This window comes from Lineus longissimus, chromosome 14 (assembly GCF_910592395.1).
Source record: "Lineus longissimus chromosome 14, tnLinLong1.2, whole genome shotgun sequence".
Classification (NCBI taxonomy): Eukaryota; Metazoa; Nemertea; class Pilidiophora; order Heteronemertea; family Lineidae; genus Lineus; species Lineus longissimus.
The window spans coordinates 8,395,058-8,414,666 of record NC_088321.1 but is presented as its reverse complement, the minus strand read 5'-3'; the positions used below and the strand labels follow the sequence as shown (position 1 = coordinate 8,414,666).

At 44.2% G+C, this 19,609-nt stretch overlaps 1 pseudogene; it reads right to left on the bottom strand.

Moving 5' to 3' along the window:
• Positions 1-1,185: 1,185 nt before the first annotated feature.
• Positions 1,186-17,321, bottom strand: LOC135499105 (transcription initiation factor IIE subunit beta-like; annotated as a pseudogene).
• Positions 17,322-19,609: the final 2,288 nt, after the last annotated feature.

Genomic DNA, 19,609 nt, shown 5'->3' with positions numbered 1-19,609 from the left:
AATGGAACCAAGGCTCTGTCTACCTTTTACCTTTGCCAGAGCCAGCATAAGACTCCACCAAGTGAGAAACATTCATTTCAATAAACCAAACTGGCACCTAACCGTAGTAGCATGTAAAAATACTTATCCTGCCTTGGAGGAGGAATACTCCCTGGAGATGAAGGCCTTAAAGTCCCCTGCTAAAGGAGAGGTGTAATCCGAGCTGTCCCTGGAGAATCATACCTCCAAATACAAACACCTGACAAAGAAGAATTTTCTCGAAGAAAATGCTCACCCTGCCTTGGAGGAGAATACTCCCTGGAGATGAAGGCCTCAAAGTCCCCTGCTAAAGGAGAGTTGAATTCCGAGCTGTCCCTGGAGGACCACACCTCCAAATACAAACACCTGACAAAGAAGAATTTTCTCGAAGAAAATGCTCACCCTGCCTTGGAGGAGAATACTCCCTGGAGAAGAAGGCCTCAAAGTCCCCTGCTAAAGGAGAGTTGTATTCCGAGCTGTCCCTGGAGAATCATACCTGACAAAGAAGAATTTTCTCGAAAAAAATGCTCACCCTGCCTTTGAGGAGAATACTCCTTGGAGAACTTCAGAGAGCATCTCCAGTGCCCGGTCGAAGAAAAATACAGTAAAACCCCTCTATTTAGGACACCCTTCAGACTAACATATTCTGTCCTTAATATAGAGGAGTCCTGCGGAGTGGGGAAAAAGGGGTTGATCACGACCAGCATTTTAGCCTACTGGTGAAAGTGCACACCCCCATTTCCTGTTTACAAGTCCAGCGCAGATCAATTATCCAGCCTCGTCCCAAGTTGTTGCACGCCTCCGCCAATTCCTGACGCAAGGTTGGATTGTAGTTACGTTTTCACGAGATCTTGCCGGGAGGCGCGTGGTTTCACCAGGCCGTCAATTATCAAGATGAACATGTGAACAATTGGCCCACAAGAGGCTTCCATTCGAAAACTCGCGCAAGACTTGATGGGGCATTATTGCTTTGATACTGACTGAGGGGCACGATGGCCATTCTATAGATCGAACGACATCACTTTAATAGAGAGAGGTTTCCCTAATAGAGAGTGTTTGCTTAGATGTTACACTGTAGACTTGACAGCTAGGCAGCCGACAGTGAAAGGGTTGCCAGAGCAGTGATGAACGCCAACAACACTTTCGACAAAATAACAGAAAACAGACTTCGAACAACAAAAACGTTTTATTTGATTCATTTCGAAAAACATCCCCATACACATCTTTTGAACCAAGTATCTTTCAAACTTTTACTGAGACAGGTTTGCGCAACCTTTCGGTCTAATTCAACAAGTTTTGTTTTCGTTTCCTCCGGGTGCGCTGGTTTCCTTCTACAAAACAAATTGCCCAAATACCGTTTCAGTGTGGGTTTAAATAAACAAATGCAACGATTCCAGTCTATTCAGACATTTCGTACAATTGGTACTTTTTCAATGAATGACTTTACAAATTTGGTCAACCAGGTTAAATACTATTGCGAACAGAGAATGTAGTTTACGCTACTTCTTAACAAAAGTCAGCCGCGATACCCCAACGTGTTCAGGTTTGTTGTTGTTTTTCTGCGATTTCATTGGTTGAGGTTTGTGGGGGCGTGGCTTCCTAGAAATTTAGTGCCAAATACCGTTTCAGAGCAAATGAAAATTAGGAACCAATCAAGAGCGGCCGTGCCCCGAGCTCAATCTTATTAAAGGGACAACCTGGGAATTACCTGGCCAGGAGGAAAATGTGCCAGCTTGACACCATGCGTCACCACTGGTAGTATTACACTGATGCCGTTCTCTGATAACGATTTTCACCAGTGTTGGAAGGCAGTTCTGGGCATGGCTTGCGAATTTCAAACAGGCCTAAATTTACACCCCGTTCTTGTGCATTTGTTATTGGAGTTCAATGACTTTTCAATTATCCTGTTTGGAGAAATCACGCTCCTGCTGGAAGCCATTTTTGTAATGAAAAAACCAACATATCTCATGCCCAAGTTGTCCCTTTAACATGCTTAAGGACATGGTTTGTCAGCGACCGTGTTCTCCATTAAACTTTGAACATCGATGTCAATCAAGTGATGCATGCAACCGGACAGTCATAACGATTTCCACCTTTTTGGCAACGCATATATTCACGGCAGACACCTTTCTCCATAAAACTCTTCAGCAGAATTCCAACCAATCAGACCCGACCTAACTCATTTCTGAATTACTTCAGCCAATCACCCAAGTCCTTACAAAATTGATAACTGTCTCACTTGTCCACGTTTGAATAGTCTTCTAACAAGTTTCCTAAATGGTCGTTATGTGATTTGAATGTCTTTTTTCGATTGCCACCTTTTCGTTTTCGTTTCTGTACTGGAGCCTGAAACAGAGGAAGACATTATCAGTAATGGAAGGGGTGGGTTAAAGGGATGACTTGGGCCTGGTGATCACCTGACCAGGAGGATAATACCTCTGTCTGCCACCATGTGCCGCCACTGGTAGTATCGTACTGAAGCGGATCTCTTATAATGATTTTTGCGGACGGACACCACCTGGTTAGACTGTGCTCTCCAACCAGGTGATGGTAGCGAGCACGAGAGAAGGACACTCAAATCATAACACCAGCTTTGGCTGTGGATCTATAGGAGGCAGCCCCTCCCACTGGCCGGCTGTGGAAAGGCTAACTGCCTCTCACAGCGCATAGAAACTAGTGACATCAACTACAAAATAGAACAGTGAGCAGTGACGGACACTCTGATCATAACACCAGCTTTGGCGGTGGATCTATAGGAGGCAGCCCCTCCCACTGGCCGGCTGTGGAAAGGTTAACTACCTCCCACAGCGCATAGAAACTAGTGACATCAACTACAAAATAGAACAGTGAGCAGTGACGGACACTTTGAACATAACACCAGCTTTGGCGGTGGATCTATAGGAGGCAGCCCCTCCCACTGGCCGGCTGTGGAAAGGCTAACTACCTATCACAGCGCATAGAAACTAGTGACGTCAACTACAAAGTAGAACAGTGAGCAGTGACGGACACTCTGACCATAACACCAGCTTTGGCGGTGGATCTATAGGAGGCAGCCCCTCCCACTGGCCGGCTGTGGAAAGACTAACTACCTCCCACAGCGCATAGAAACTAGTGACGTCAACTACAAACTAGAACTGAGATTTCACAGGAGCACCTGTGAATTCATGACTCCAGGGTTGTTTTGAGGGCGATATCGTAAGAATTGGTCTTGATTATGGGAACCTGAATGTCCGTGAGGCGACTGGGGACAGAAGACTAGTTGAACGATGGGATCTGTTCATGGAGAAGAAGTGTTGAGTGGCTTTGTATCGTGTACTCTAGCTGGTGGTTGAAGGAACACTACTATTGATCTCATTATATGAATACCATTTAATTACAAACAAGTGAAAACAGTTCATATCATATTCCTGGGCATAAATTAAAATAGGAGTGTGGGAACAAGGTTTTTTTAGCAGGAGGAAAGCGAGAACATTTTGCGCCGTTGTATTCCGATTTGACTGGTTAGTGGTGAAATCTGCTTTTACTTTGGCAAATTAACATATTCGTTTTTTTATTTCTAACGTTGTCTGAATTAAAGATGCCAATGCTTGACTGGTCTGGCAAGAGGCATTGCCAGGAAAACGTGACGTCATTTTGGCCATTCTTCTTACCGCACGCCCTCCCTCCCCGTAAAAGCTCCCGACATGGTGTGAAGTGGGAGGGCGCACAATGGGAACCACACTGCCGCGATGTTAATAGTTTCTATTTATAGAATTCAGCGGCAGAGATTTTAAGCACGGAAAAAGTAGATTAACTCGGCTAATCTCAATGGATTTTACCCAGGAATGTTTTCAAGGCGAGAGAAACATCTGATTTAAGTACTGCGCTTATTAGATTTCATGTTCATGCCGAAGATTGGCCTAAAACGTGGACGAAAAGAGTGCATTATCGAGTGTTGGAGAGGTCACATGATTGGACGAGAAACCTGAGCGAAAACAATACTGACTCCAGCTCCCAGAGGGAGGAGCTGGAGTCATAGATAGAACTGTCAAGTTGCGAGAGTGAGCAGTGAGTGTGGGTGTACATTTTCATCAATGACTGTGGGGGACACAAATTTCTCAGAACAGCCTTGCGGTATACACAGCATTACATATCAATACATCAGGGCCGTTCCATCAGTTATACACCACCCATTGAAGCTCACCGCAACCTTTGCCATCGGATGCAGTTCATTCCTTGGAACAGCCTTGCGGCATACACAGCATTACATAAGAATACATCAGGGCTGTTCCATCAATTATACACCACCCATTGAAGCTACCGCAACCTTTGCCACAGGCTGCAGTTCATACCTTGGAACGGCCTTGCCGCATACACGTACCATTACATAACAATACATCAGGGCTGTTCCATCAGTTATGGACCACCCATTGGAACTTACTGCTGTTTTAGCTCCGACGTCCTGCATGGTAGTGATTCCCCGCTGGTCCAGGTACTCATCTATCTTATTTTCATCTACCCCATCTACGGACACGCCTCGCCATAATTTTATAAATTCTGAATAAAAAGCAGAACATTTTGAAAGGGCATTGTAGTCTTGTAGTGAAAGGCCTACACTGTTGTCTTCATTGTATTTTATAGTGCCACAAGTAAAACTTCTCAAAAAATGGAAGCTCATCAAAGTCATGAAAGGTTTCAGGACAGTGCGGGGATAAAACATTCTAAACTAGATGACAACCTCTACTGTAGTTGGAAAAAACAAGCAAACAAACTGTACTTGATATCAGACTCATAGTACTTTGAAAACCCAAAGCTTTCCTATGCAAATGAGAACCACTGAGCAATTAGAGTGTCCTTACCCTCGTCAACTGTGAAGTCAAAGCTCTTATCGTTGTAGAAGAGGATTTCTTTTTTATCGGCGGGTCGCGTGATTTTGGTGATTTGGCTGCCCAATTGCTGTAGAAAGTAAGATTGAGCAGTCTTTCAATTCATGAGAAATTGTGATAGAAAGTAAGACTGAACAGGCTTTCAATTCATGACAAATTGTGGAAGAAAGTAAGATTTAACAGGCTTTCAATTCATGAGAAATTGTGGTAGAAAGTAAGATTGAACAGGCTTTCAATTCATGAGAAATTGTGATAGAAAGTAAGACTGAACAGGCTTTCAATTCATGACAAATTGTGGAAGAAAGTAAGATTTAACAGGCTTTCAATTCATGAGAAATTGTGGTAGAAAGTAAGATTGAACAGGCTTTCAATTCATGAGAAATTGTGGTAGAAAGTGAGATTGAACAGGCTTTCAATTCAGGAGTAATTATGGTAGAAAGTAAGAAAGTACCACCCCCTCTGGTCCTTCTAAATGTTTGTCCAGTTCATCCCTATACATGACCTTCATGACCTAATGTCGTGACCTTAATGACCTTATGTCGTGTACGACGTTAGATTTCAACACAGTATGTAATGCATTGTGATGTCATTACTTCAAACATGCGTCGTCCTCCTATTTTTGCAAGCCAGCTCTCGGAAATTTGACAAGATCAGCCTGATGGAACTTGCTGAACTTTTTAAGGAGTTAAGAATTCAGACTACTTTATCAATGCGCAAGATCAAGTGAAGTTTAGACAATCCAAAGTAGAACCTCTCTATTAAGGACACCCTCAGGACTGACAAGTACTAAGTAGAGAGGTGTCCTGATTAGAGAGGTCAAATTGAATGGAAACAACCAATTTGGGACAAAACCTAGTGTCCTTAATAGAGAGGTGTTCAGATTAGAGAGGTCAAATTGAATGGAAACAACCAATTTGGGACCAAAGCTAGTGTCCTTAATAGAGAGGTGTCCTGATTAGAGAGGTCAAATTGAATGGAAACAATCAATTTGGGACCAAAGTTAGTGTCCTTAATAGAGAGGTGTCCTTAATAGAGAGGTTGTCCCTTATAGAAAGGTGTCCGCTAAGGGAGGTACCACTGCATATAAGTTTTAAAACGCATTCTTCCAACCAGCCAACCAGCACGTTCAAAGAAGCTTAGACAACTGTCCAAGAGATTGCAGTGTGAAACTCATTGACTGTCTTTACCTCCTGTTAACTCTTCCTGGAAAAATATCATAATTTGGTTAAAAGTGATCAAAAACCTATTGTATTTTGAGCAAGCCTTGTCACTGATGTCAAGAGCATCGTACCAATACCCTATGAAGCCACAGTCCAATATCATAACAATACCAGCGTCATTACCCTATTGGATCTCTGCAGGAGAGTTGGAGTCCACTGAAGGCTACTGTCAACCTATGTGGGATCTTTTACTTGTCCTGGCATAGGCACTCAGGTACAAGGGACCACGGCTATCAGTCTCATCCGACAGACCCTCACGTATTTCATACATTGTAGGTTTTGTGCTGAGCCAGGAATGTTCTGTTGGAGAATCTTATACTATAAGATAATTTAAAGGGATACTATAAGTTATAGTATCCCTTTAAATTATTTGCATTGTAGTTGTGCTGCATAAAGTTAGATGGCAGCACAATCTAGTTCTTCTCATTCTCTCCTTTATTCCAACTTATGTAATTCAAGGCCTTCTCAGGGCTTGACCCCTATCGCTCAATGCCAGTCCATTTATCCCTTAAAGCGCCAGAGGCGACGATCGTCGACATAAGGGGGAAAGCGCCAGAGGCGACGATCGTCGACAGCAGACATTTAGTTCCACCTGTCTGCTAAGAGATGGCAGTGAGTGTGCATGTACGCTCTTTGGTACTTCGACAGTGATGCTTAGCACAAAATGGCATCGAACAAATTTCAAGTTTCTATACAAGCTTTTGAGTATTTTATCAAAAACATGAAGCCCCATTTTCGCGGGAATGACGTCATCAGGAGTAATTAGCGCTGCTACGACTAATTAGACGGATGCTTCGACCAGGAATCGGATGGAAACGATGTATTTAGACCCAGACTTCATATTAAAATACCAAGGGAGGTATAAAAAGCTGATGGAGGTATGTTCTGGCCATATTTTTGTTGATTATGGGTATTTGCACTAATTAACCCCTAATTAGTAAATTTTGGCGGGAAATGTCACAAAAATCGACGGGAATTACCATTTGTATAAAATCATCAGTACATTCCATGGTGTTTGTAACAAAAATAACGTTGTTATTAATCATTTTCAAAAATGCTCGGTTAATTCGGCGCTCAGGGGTAATATGATTTTGTTAATTCAGCGCTTTAAGGGTTATACCTTATGCCAAGAGCTGTTATCATACATTTCAAACCACTATATTTGCAGTTCTTCCTTCCTTTACCCCACCACGGCCACAGATGACCAGTCCCATCGGTCACAGTTCCTTGAGAAGGGGATCAAACCCGGGCCTTATTGCGGGGTAGGAAGCAGTGTTGACCACACCGTTCCTTGAGAAGGGGATCGAACCCGGGCCTTATTGCAGGGTAGGAAGCAGTGTTGACCACACCGTTCCTTGAGAAGGGGATCGAACCCGGGCCTTATTGCAGGGTAGGAAGCAGTGTTGACCACACAGTTCCTTGAGAAGGGGATCAAACCCAGGCCTTATTGCAGGGTAGGAAGCCGTGTTGACCACACAGTTCCTTGAGAAGGGGATCAAACCCAGGCCTTATTGCAGGGTAGGAAGCAGTGTTGACCACACAGTTCCTTGAGAAGGGGATCAAACCCGGGCCTTATTGCAGGGTAGGAAGCAGTGTTGACCACACAGTTCCTTGAGAAGGGGATCAAACCCAGGCCTTATTGCAGGGTAGGAAGCAGTGTTGACCACACAGTTCCTTGAGAAGGGGATCGAACCCGGGCCTTATTGCAGGGTAGGAAGCAGTGTTGACCACACAGTTCCTTGAGAAGGGGATCAAACCCAGGCCTTATTGCAGGGTAGGAAGCCGTGTTGACCACACAGTTCCTTGAGAAGGGGATCAAACCCAGGCCTTATTGCAGGGTAGGAAGCAGTGTTGACCACACAGTTCCTTGAGAAGGGGATCAAACCCGGGCCTTATTGCAGGGTAGGAAGCAGTGTTGACCACACAGTTTCTTGAGATGGGGATCAAACCCGGGCCTTGTAGCAGGGTAGGAAGCAGTGTTGACCACACAGTTCCTTCAGAAGGTGATCAAACCCGGATCTATTGCAGGGTAGTAAGCAGTGTTGACCACACAGTTCCTTGAGAAGGGGATCAAACCCGGGCCTTATTGCGGGGTAGGAAGCAGTGTTGACCACACAGTTCCTTGAGAAGGGGATCAAACCCGGGCCTTATTGCGGGGTAGGAAGCAGTGTTGACCACACAGTTCCTTGAGAAGGGGATCAAACCCAGGCCTTATTGCAGGGTAGGAAGCAGTGTTAACCACACAGTTCCTTGAGAAGGGGATCAAACCCGGGCCTTATTCCAGGGTAGGAAGCAGTGTTGACCACACAGTTCCTTGAGAAGGGGATCAAACCAGGGTCTTATTGCAGGGTAGGAAGCAGTGTTGACCACACAGTTCCTTCAGAAGGGGATCAAACCCGGATCTATTGCAGGGTAGTAAGCAGTGTTGACCACACAGTTCCTTGAGAAGGGGATCAAACCCGGGCCTTATTGCAGGGTAGGAAGCAGTGTTGACCACACAGTTCCTTGAGAAGGGGATCAAACCCGGGCCTTATTGCGGGGTAGGAAGCAGTGTTGACCACAAAGTTCCTTGAGAAGGGGATCAAACCCGGGCCTTATTGCGGGGTAGGAAGCAGTGTTGACCACACAGTTCCTTGAGAAGGGGATCAAACCCAGGCCTTATTGCAGGGTAGGAAGCAGTGTTGACCACACAGTTCCTTGAGAAGGGGATCAAACCCGGGCCTTATTGCAGGGTAGGAAGCAGTGTTGACCACACAGTTTCTTGAGATGGGGATCAAACCCGGGCCTTGTAGCAGGGTAGGAAGCAGTGTTGACCACACAGTTCCTTGAGAAGGGGATCAAACCCAGGCCTTATTGCAGGGTAGGAAGCAGTGTTGACCACACAGTTCCTTGAGAAGGGGATCAAACCCGGATCTATTGCAGGGTAGTAAGCAGTGTTGACCACACAGTTCCTTGAGAAGGGGATCAAACCCGGGCCTTATTGCAGGGTAGGAAGCAGTGTTGACCACACAGTTCCTTGAGAAGGGGATCAAACCAGGTTCTTATTGCGGAGTAGGAAGCAGTGTTGACCACACAGTTCCTTGAGAAGGGGATCAAACCTGGGCCTTATTTCAGGGTAGGAAGCAGTGTTGACCACACTGTTCCTTGAGAAGGGGATCAAACCCGGGCCTTATTGCAGGGTAGGAAGCAGTGTTGACCACACAGTTCCTTGAGAAGGGGATCAAACCCGGGCCTTATTGCAGGGTAGGAAGCCGTGTTGACCACACAGTTCCTTGAGAAGGGGATCAAACCCGGGCCTTATTGCAGGGTAGGAAGCAGTGTTGACCACACAGTTCCTTGAGAAGGGGATCAAACCCGGGCCTTGTAGCAGGGTAGGAAGCAGTGTTGACCACACAGTTCCTTGAGAAGGGGATCAAACCCGGGCTTTATTGCAGGGTAGGAAGCAGTGTTGACCACACAGTTCCTTGAGAAGGGGATCAAACCCGGGCCTTATTGCAGGGTAGGAAGCCGTGTTGACCACACAGTTCCTTGAGAAGGGGATCAAACCCGGGCCTTATTGAAGGGTAGGAAGCAGTGTTGACCACACAGTTCCTTGAGAAGGGGATCAAACCCGGGCCTTATTGCAGGGTAGGAAGCCGTGTTGACCACACAGTTCCTTGAGAAGGGGATCAAACCCGGCCCTTATTGCAGGGTAGGAAGCAGTGTTGACCACACAGTTCCTTCAGAAGGGGATCAAACCCGGGCCTTATTGCAGGGTAGGAAGCAGTGTTGACCACACAGTTCCTTGAGAAGGGGATCAAACCCGGGCCTTATTGCAGGGTAGGAAGCCATGTTGACCACACAGTTCCTTGAGAAGGGGATCAAACCCGGGTCTTATTGCAGGGTAGGAAGCCGTGTTGACCACACAGTTCCTTGAGAAGGGGATCAAACCCGGGCCTTATTGCAGGGTAGGAAGCAGTGTTGACCACACAGTTCCTTGAGAAGGGGATCAAACCCGGGCCTTATTGCAGGGTAGGAAGCAGTGTTGACCACACTGTTCCTTGAGAAGGGGATCGAACCCGGGCCTTATTGCAGGGTAGGAAGCAGTGTTGACCACACAGTTCCTTGAGAAGGGGATCAAACCCGGGCCTTATTGCAGGGTAGGAAGCCGTGTTGACCACACAGTTCCTTGAGAAGGGGATCAAACCCGGGCCTTATTGCAGGGTAGGAAGCAGTGGTGACCACACAGTTCCTTGAGAAGGGGATCAAACCCGGGCCTTGTAGCAGGGTAGGAAGCAGTGTTGACCACACAGTTCCTTGAGAAGGGGATCAAACCCGGGCTTTATTGCAGGGTAGGAAGCAGTGTTGACCACACAGTTCCTTGAGAAGGGGATCAAACCCGGGCCTTATTGCAGGGTAGGAAGCCGTGTTGACCACACAGTTCCTTGAGAAGGGGATCAAACCCGGGCCTTATTGCAGGGTAGGAAGCAGTGTTGACCACACAGTTCCTTGAGAAGGGGATCAAACCCGGGCCTTATTGCAGGGTAGGAAGCAGTGTTGACCACACAGTTCCTTGAGAAGGGGATCAAACCCGGGCCTTATTGCAGGGTAGGAAGCAGTGTTGACCACACAGTTCCTTGAGGAGGGGATCAAACCCGGGCCTTATTGCAGGGTAGGAAGCCATGTTGACCACACAGTTCCTTGAGAAGGGGATCAAACCCGGGTCTTATTGCAGGGTAGGAAGCTGTGTTGACCACACAGTTCCTTGAGAAGGGGATCAAACCCGGGCCTTATTGCAGGGTAGGAAGCAGTGTTGACCACACAGTTCCTTGAGAAGGGGATCAAACCCGGGCCTTATTGCAGGGTAGGAAGCAGTGTTGACCACACAGTTCCTTGAGAAGGGGATCAAACCCGGGCCTTATTGCGGAGTAGGAAGCAGTGTTGACCACACTGTTCCTTGAGAAGGGGATCAAACCTGGGCCTTATTGCAGGGTAGGAAGCAGTGTTGACCACACTGTTCCTTGAGAAGGGGATCAAACCTGGGCCTTATTTCAGGGGCTCCACCAATTATTGCCTCCTTCATATTCAGGATGAACAAACATACATTTTAACTTGTTGGTGTATAGCGATACAAAAACATACCCGAGTGTTATGAAGTACTCTGCATAACTGAGAAATGGACTCTTCGCTTGGATGTATAGCACGGTATGCTTGAACTCAGTGATTTAATAGAGCATTCGAATTAAGGTTGGTGGCATTCGGGTGCAGCATGAGCCTGTAGAGAAGTTTGCAAAAAAAAAACTGAATTTGTAATATTGAAATGGACATCAATGGAAGATGCTAGGTTGGTGTCTATTGCAGCATAAACTTGATGCTTAATGCTTGAACTCAGTGATTTAATAGAGCATTCGAATTAAGGTTGGTGGCATTCGGGTGCAGCATGAGCCTGTAGAGAAGTTTGCAAAAAAAAAACTGAATTTGTAATATTGAAATGGACATCAATGGAAGATGCTAGGTTGGTGTCTATTGCAGCATAAACTTGTTAGAGAGTTTCTTAACCCTATAACACCTGGAGGCGCCCGGTGACAACCGCCGTCGATCTCACTGGAGAAAAAAACATGATTTCCAGGTAAAATAACATCGGGACCTGGGGGAATAAGCCCTTGCGCTGGCTCTAGGTGTTATAGCGTTAAAGAGGACACTCGTGTCGGCTCGGCGCCTACCTGAATAACTCGCCCACATTTCGGCACAGCCTCTTCGACGTCGTCCATCAAAACACCGCCCAATCCTTTCAGGTCGTTCCGCTCCAGCAATCGCATTAACCCCCTCCGGTCTCGGATGTTATACTTCGGGCGGAAGACAAACTTATTGTCATCGACGATGTTGATTTTGGGATTGTTGACGAGGGCCTACAAGGGTTAGGAGACATTAGAGAGGTTCAGATTTTGATCAGCAAACAAGATGGCACTTTATATTCCAGGTCCCTATCTGACACTGAAGTACAGTAGAACTTCTCTATTAAGGACACCATCGGGACTGACAAGTGATGTCCTTAATAGAGGGGTGTCCTGATTAGAGAGGTCAAATTGAATGGAAAGTACCAATTTGGGACCAAAACTAGTGTCCTTAATAGAGAGGTTGTCCTTAATAGAGAGGTTATCCTTAATAGAGAGGTTGTCCTTAATAGAGAGGTTATCCTTAATAGAGAGGTGTCCGCTAAGGGAGGTTCCACTGCAATAGCTTCAGTTTTTTCCTGGTGAAAAGAGATTCACCATGCGCATGCACAGTGGCAAGTGGAGCCAAAACTCTTCCACTATGTTGCTGAAAATTTTGGAACGTAATGATGATAGATACATAATCTGATTGATGCTAAGTGAGATATCGATATCAACGCTAATTAACCATTTATTCTTCCAAATATCGCAAAATGACAACTTGGACATGTTCTCAAAATATCAACATTTTTTGAAATTTTTCTTGATGACATGGAAGACAATGTCAGTCTGAGTACTGAACCAAGATTTGGGGTGAAAACATCAAAGTCTAGTTGATTGAGAGGAAATATCATTTTCGTGGTGTTTTGAAGAATTACTGCCAAACCAGTATTGATATAAACATTTCGCTTTAACATCTATCAGATCATGTATCTATCATCAATATCCCGCATTTTCAGCGTTATATCACGCACAGTTTGTGGATGCAGACCACTTTAAAAATACCTTGTACCCAGGTCTTACAGGCTTTTCAGTCCTATACTACATTCATGCTCATGGATGGTCATCTGGCCCAGAATCATATTTTGGGTGCTGGATTCGAAAGGCTCTTGATACCAGAATGGGGCCATCCATTAAGTACAGTAGAACCTCTCTATTAAGGACACCTTCGGGACTGGCAAGTGCTGGCCTTTATAGAGAGGTGTCCTGATCAGAGAGGTCAAATTGAATAGAAACTACCAAATTGGGACCAAAACTAGTGTCCTTAATAGAGAGGTGTCCGCTAAGGGAGGTTCCACTGTATGTACGCATCAAACTTCGGATTTTGAGACCCCTCCCCTTGTACACACAATTTGGACAAAATTTACACCTGTACGCATTTTCCCCAAAATTCCTAAACCGTCTCCTCGCTCAGTACGTACATACTCAATGGATGGCCCTTATCCTCATGAGATGCAGAAGATGACCCAAGGGAGGGGTGGTGTGCAGGGTGAGGGTGACATAACATTGGTTGGTCTCAACAAGAATTTCATCAAATATCAGTATATTGGTCTTGCCCTGATGGTACCAGGGATAAAGTGAGTTTGGAGGAGGGTGAATAGTGGGAGGAAACAACCTACCTCGGTCGATAGCCATATTTCATCAAATATCAGTATATTGGTCTTGCCCTGATGGTACCAGGGATAAAGTGAGTTTGGAGGAGGATGAACAGTGGGAGGAAACAACCTACCTCGGTCGATAGCCATATTTCATCAAATATCAGTATATTGGTCTTGCCCTGATTGTACCGGGGATAAAGTGAGTTTGGAGGAGGGTGAACAGTGGGAGGAAACAACCTACCTCAGTCGATAGCCATAGTACATCAAATATCAGTATATTGGTCTTGCCCGGATGGTACCAGGGATAAAGTGAGTTTGGAGGAGGGTGAACAGTGGGAGGAAACCTCCCTCGGTCAATAGCCATATTTCATCAAATATCAGTATATTGGTCTTACCCTGATGGTACCAGGGATAAAGTGAGTTTGGAGGAGGGTGATCAGTGGGAGGAAACCTACCTCAGTCAATAGCCATATTTCATCAAATATCAGTATATTGGTCTTGCCCTGATGGTACCAGGGATAAAGTGAGTTTGGAGGAGGGTGAACAGTGGGAGGAAACCTACCTCGGTCAATAGCCATATTTCATCAAATATCAGTATAATGGTCTTGCCCTGATGGTACCAGGGATAAAGTGAGTTTGGAGGAGGGTGATCAGTGGGAGGAAACCTACCTCAGTCAATAGCCATATTTCATCAAATATCAGTATATTGGTCTTGCCCTGATGGTACCAGGGATAAGGTGAGTTTGGAGGAGGGTGAACAGTGGGAGGAAACCTACCTCAGTCAATAGCCATATTTCATCAAATATCAGTATATTGGTCTTACCCTGATGGTACCAGGGATAAAGTGAGTTTGGAGGAGGGTGAACAGTGGGAGGAAACCTACCTCGGTCAATAGCCATATTTCATCAAATATCAGTATATTGGTCTTGCCTTGATGGTACCAGGGATAAAGTGAGTTTGGAGGAGGGTGAACAGTGGGAGGAAACAACCTACCTCGGTCGACAGCCATTGTTTATGCCGTGCTCCGACATCAAGTTGATTTGTTTCGTCAAGAATGTCATCAATTGATAATGGATAAGTGTCTCCCTGTTAATGCCGTTGCTGAAATATTAAAAGCGGACGATACACGAGTTTGACAATGCAATCTCTAGGAACGTTTCAATAAGTTAGGAATGAATCACTGAGAAAAACAACTCATATCGGGTAGGCCTATGTTTCATCAGTGTCAACGCTGGCGTCATCAGGGCAAACTCTGCTGATTCAAAATCCTGAATTCCCGGCATTAAGTGCCAAGTCAGGATTCCAGGTCGTCTGGTATTCCCGAATTCCAATAATTCCAGTAATGTTCGACACAGCACTATAACATTCCTCGCACAAGCGTGAATAGTTTTGACGTACGATGAGATTGGAGGGACCCCTATTGAGGACTTTGTGTAGCTTTTTCTAACCTACCTAGCTGCTGCTGATTGATTTCTTTAAAGGACAACTTCTATTTTTCCGATGGAGAGGAAAATAAGATATTCTTCCAAAATCGCGTTAATTTTATGATTGAAGAAGTCACCTGAAGTTCTATTGGCCTATATGAGCTAGTATCAGATGGGGATTTGTTTTTCATTGTGAGCAAATTCGAACATGAGAGGGGCAGAAACAGGGTGAGTGCAGCCCAAAATCACATCACGATATCCTTTTCCTTTCTTCCCCTTCCTGAGCGTTTGCTCTTAGTATTCTTATCTTACCTTCATATATTTAACTATTTTTGCCAATATTCCAAACTTAAACTGTGAACTTCCTTGCATTGCTTTGTAGTTAAAATCAGCTGAAATGAATAAAACAGTAAACTCACTGAAAGGCTCAACTCATAAACATTTTCAGCTGCAATTAGACCAAAACTAAAACAGCCACTCAAAAACTTTGCTGTTTTTGGCCAACGAGCAAAGCTATGAAAATCATTAGGCTTAATCTTTAATGCAAACTTGGCCTTCAAAATTCTTTCACAGCCAGTTTTAACTCCCGAAGCCTTCGAGTCTGTTTGAATCTTGATGTTCTGATTGGACTGGTTAACACTGGGACGCGGCAATCGTACTGACCATTATGCCCCCGGTCTTTTGGCCAAAGGAGGGGAGTCCACGCCAGCTACTCATGTTTCTCACTTGGTGGGGACTTTAACTTGCCCTGGCGTAAACACCAGATACTAGGAGCTTTGGCTTCAAGGAATTGATACCGAACTGACGGTATTGATTGTCTCACCAAAACCGCGAGGTTGGAGCTAAAATGTAGACCAAAACCATAGCCAATATTTAAGCTCCATCCGAGCGGTTTTTGTGAGACAATCAATACCGACAGTGAGGTATCAATTTCTATTCTAAAACATCTCAAATGAAATATCGAATGATAAAGGCTACATTATCCATTATGATAACGAAATATTCTCACTCGGGTGTTTTGTCAAGTCTTATTCGAATGACTGTGAAGAGTCAGGAATATTAGTTCCTTAAATCTACAACGGTTCATCAAGAACACAAATCCTTGGTTCCGAATCTGGGCCGAATTGCGTGGTAACCCACAGTACTTTTATCAACCACTAGGCTATGAGGCTTTCAAACAGGTGTCTGCGATGGATCTGCCAAGTGTTCTGGCCAAGGATAATCTCTAATGAAGCTCTCCGATCCGTCAGCTGACGCAGATCTAGAGTTCTAACGTTGCCGACGTAATCGGATGCTGCAGACTTTGATGGCTTAGACATGTCCTCTGGATGAATCCAAGCAGCATACCAAAGACTGCCCTGCATTTGAGCCCCCCAGGGAAAGAACAAACGAGGCTGGCCCAAAGTCAAATGGAGTAGGGACTATGTCAGTGGAGCTGAAACTCATGGGGCTGACATGGGACGAGGCACAACGGGCAGCAAGAGACTGAAAAGGCTGGAGGTTGTGTTGTGGCATTATGTGCCACTAGGGACGAAGAGCCCTAAGTAAGTATGAGGCTTGCAAGGGTAGGGTGCTTACCTTTAGGTTTTGGCGCTGGCCGTGCCTTCTTAGTACTGCGATCATTTTCAGTTCTTTTCTGGGCCTTTCTCTTTTCGACTGATGGTTGTGCTAGCGCCCTCTTTTTGAAAGCTTCTCTCTCCTTCAGCAATGCTGGATCCATCTAGAAAAAGAACGTGGTGAAATCAAAAGATTAGACGAACATTGGGTTGACAGTCATGACAGTTGTGGCCAGGAACCCCAACTTGCCCAAAATTATTATCGAGATCTGAATACGCTTCAGATCGGATGACATATCAAAAACAATAGATTACAACTGAGATGTTTCAAGACCAGTTCCCATGCCAAAGACTCAATAAACGGTTTGCGCAAATAAATTTCTGTGAAAAGTGCTTTTCAAAATGGCAGAAATTTATTATTTATTATTTTTCAAACTTACAATGCCTGTGAATCACAGGCATTGTAAGTTTACCATGTGTTTTACAGTTTATCTAGTACTGACGTACCGGTGCAAGAAATAGCCGCCGGCTTCATTTGACATTTCATTGTTTTAATGCAGCTATCAAGTTTATGCCCGGACCCCCCTCCTCAGGCACTCGACGTTAACTCGCCAGTCCAGCAAATCCCTGAGGTTGGGAACCAGTCATAGATTCACCTGTCTCATGGAAATCACCAGGAGCGGATTCACCTCCTGTCATAACAATTCACCTTTGGGACTCACTTTTCTCTGAAAAGCGAGTGGAGACTCACCCCAAACTAGTCAAGCCTATACTTTTCCTAAGACAATGTAAACAGGGTCGAAAAAGATTTCAAAACGTCAATATAATGGCCGAATATTGTAATTTGATGCAAATTAAAAAGTGCTGAAACAATATAAGATTAAGAATGCAAAGCTTAATATCATCAAGTTTAAGGCCAAAATAGTTTGACCTCTCAGTCTCAGGCGAAAATAGTTGGATTTTGTTGACAATTAATATTGATCATCAAGTTTTAGGCCAAAATAGTTGAACCTCTCTCACGTGAAAATAGGTGGATTTTGTTGACAATAAGGCCTTATATCATCAAGTTTTAGGCCAAAATTGTTTGACATCTCTCGGGTGAAAATAGTTCGATTTTGTTGACGATTAATATTGATCATCAAGTTTTAGGCCAAAATAGTTGAACCTCTCTCACGTGAAAATAGGTGGATTTTGTTGACAATTAATATTGATCATCAAGTTTTAGGCCAAAATAGTTGAACCTCTCTCACGTGAAAATAGGTGGATTTTGTTGACGATTAATATTGATCATCAAGTTTTAGGCCAAAATAGTTTGACCCTCTCTCACGTGAAAATAGGTGGATTTTGTTGACGATTAATATTGATCATCAAGTTTTAGGCCAAAATAGTTTGACCCTCTCTCACGTGAAAATAGGTGGATTTTGTTGACGATTAATATTGATCATCAAGTTTTAGGCCAAAATAGTTGAACCTCTCTCACGTGAAAATAGGTGGATTTTGTTGACGATTAATATTGATCATCAAGTTTTAGGCCAAAATAGTTTGACCCTCAGGTGAAAATAGTTCGATTTTGTTGACGATTAATATTGATCATCAAGATTTAGGCCAAAATAGTTGAACCTCTCTCACGTGAAAATAGGTGGATTTTGTTGACAATTAATATTGATCATCAAGCTTTAGGCCAAAATATTTGAACCTCTCTCACGTGAAAATAGGTGTATTTTGTTGACGATTAATATTGATCATCAAGTTTTAGGCCAAAATAGTTTGACCCTCTCTCACGTGAAAATAGGTGGATTTTGTTGACGATTAATATTGATCATCAAGTTTTAGGCCAAAATAGTTTGACCCTCTCTCACGTGAAAATAGGTGGATTTTGTTGACGATTAATATTGATCATCAAGTTTTAGGCCAAAATAGTTGAACCTCTCTCAGGTGAAAATAGTTGGATTTTGTTGACAATTAATATTGATCATCAAGTTTCAGGCCAAAATAGTTGAACCTCTCTCACGTGAAAATAGTTGGATTTTGTTGACAATAAGGCCTTATATCATCAAGTTTTAGGCCAAAATTGTTTGACATCTCTCGGGTGAAAATAGTTCGATTTTGTTGACGATTAATATAAGTTTTAGGCCAAAATAGTTTGACCCTCAGGTGAAAATAGTTGGATTTTGTTGATCCAAGAAGGCGGATCTTCTATCAGAGTGAGATTAGAGTCGCCATCAGCATTTACACCTTCCCAAAGAGACAGAAAAAAGAGTTTCACTTCAATTGCAGATTCTCAGGTGTCAGCAGCTGTAATTTTGGGTCATACTTAACAGCGTCCACCAGGTTTAAATGCATTAAAGTCATCAAAATAAAATCTAGGCTAATGGTCATAGGCCCTAAATGAAATAAGGACATTTTCATTTTTCCACATTTCCTGATCGTTTCATGACATTTGTGTGAGCAACTGCAGAATAGCAGGGACACTCAGTGACACTCTGTGCTAAATGATAGGAATGTGTACATAATGTACAGAGGGACAGAGTGTACATAATGTACAGAGCTACTACTGTCCCGGCTATTCTGCAGACAAAGGCCCATTTGGGTGCTAGATTAGCGAGTTGTTGTCTAAAATATACCAGCGTCCACCACCCTGTCGGCGGCCGTGTTGGATTTGAACTGGATAGGGCTTCCTGGACCTGGTCAACACTGACAACAGACTACAGTCAATAGTGTCAATAGACAATACAGAGGTCAGAGCCCAGCTGCCCCTGTGATTTTAGAGATGAAATGGCCAGGGCCATTGTGCTCACCTCATGTGGAGGAAAGATGGATAAAGAGCATGGTATTGTGTCATGTAGTGTTAAGTTTGATGTAGGTCCAAGCAATTACAATTTCCCCAAAATGGCCAATTTACAGTACATTCGACCTCTGTGACCTTGAAAAGTAGGTCAAATCAAAGAAGACCCGGGTGACACATTGAATGGTTGTTAGAATTAGATGTACCTATGATATAAAATTGGTGCCAATCGGGCAAGTCATTACTAGGTATAATGGCATTTTGAAGAATTTAGGATTTGGCCCCCTCCCTGGAGGCCAAACGGCAAATCAGATCGCACCAAACTTTGGTACCTGAGATCACCTGACCAAGGGGTACATGTGTACTTAATTTGTGATCAATAGTCATTGCAGTTAAGAAACGTGCCATAGTTACGGCCTGACGGCGAATTTATGCCATTTGACCTCTGTG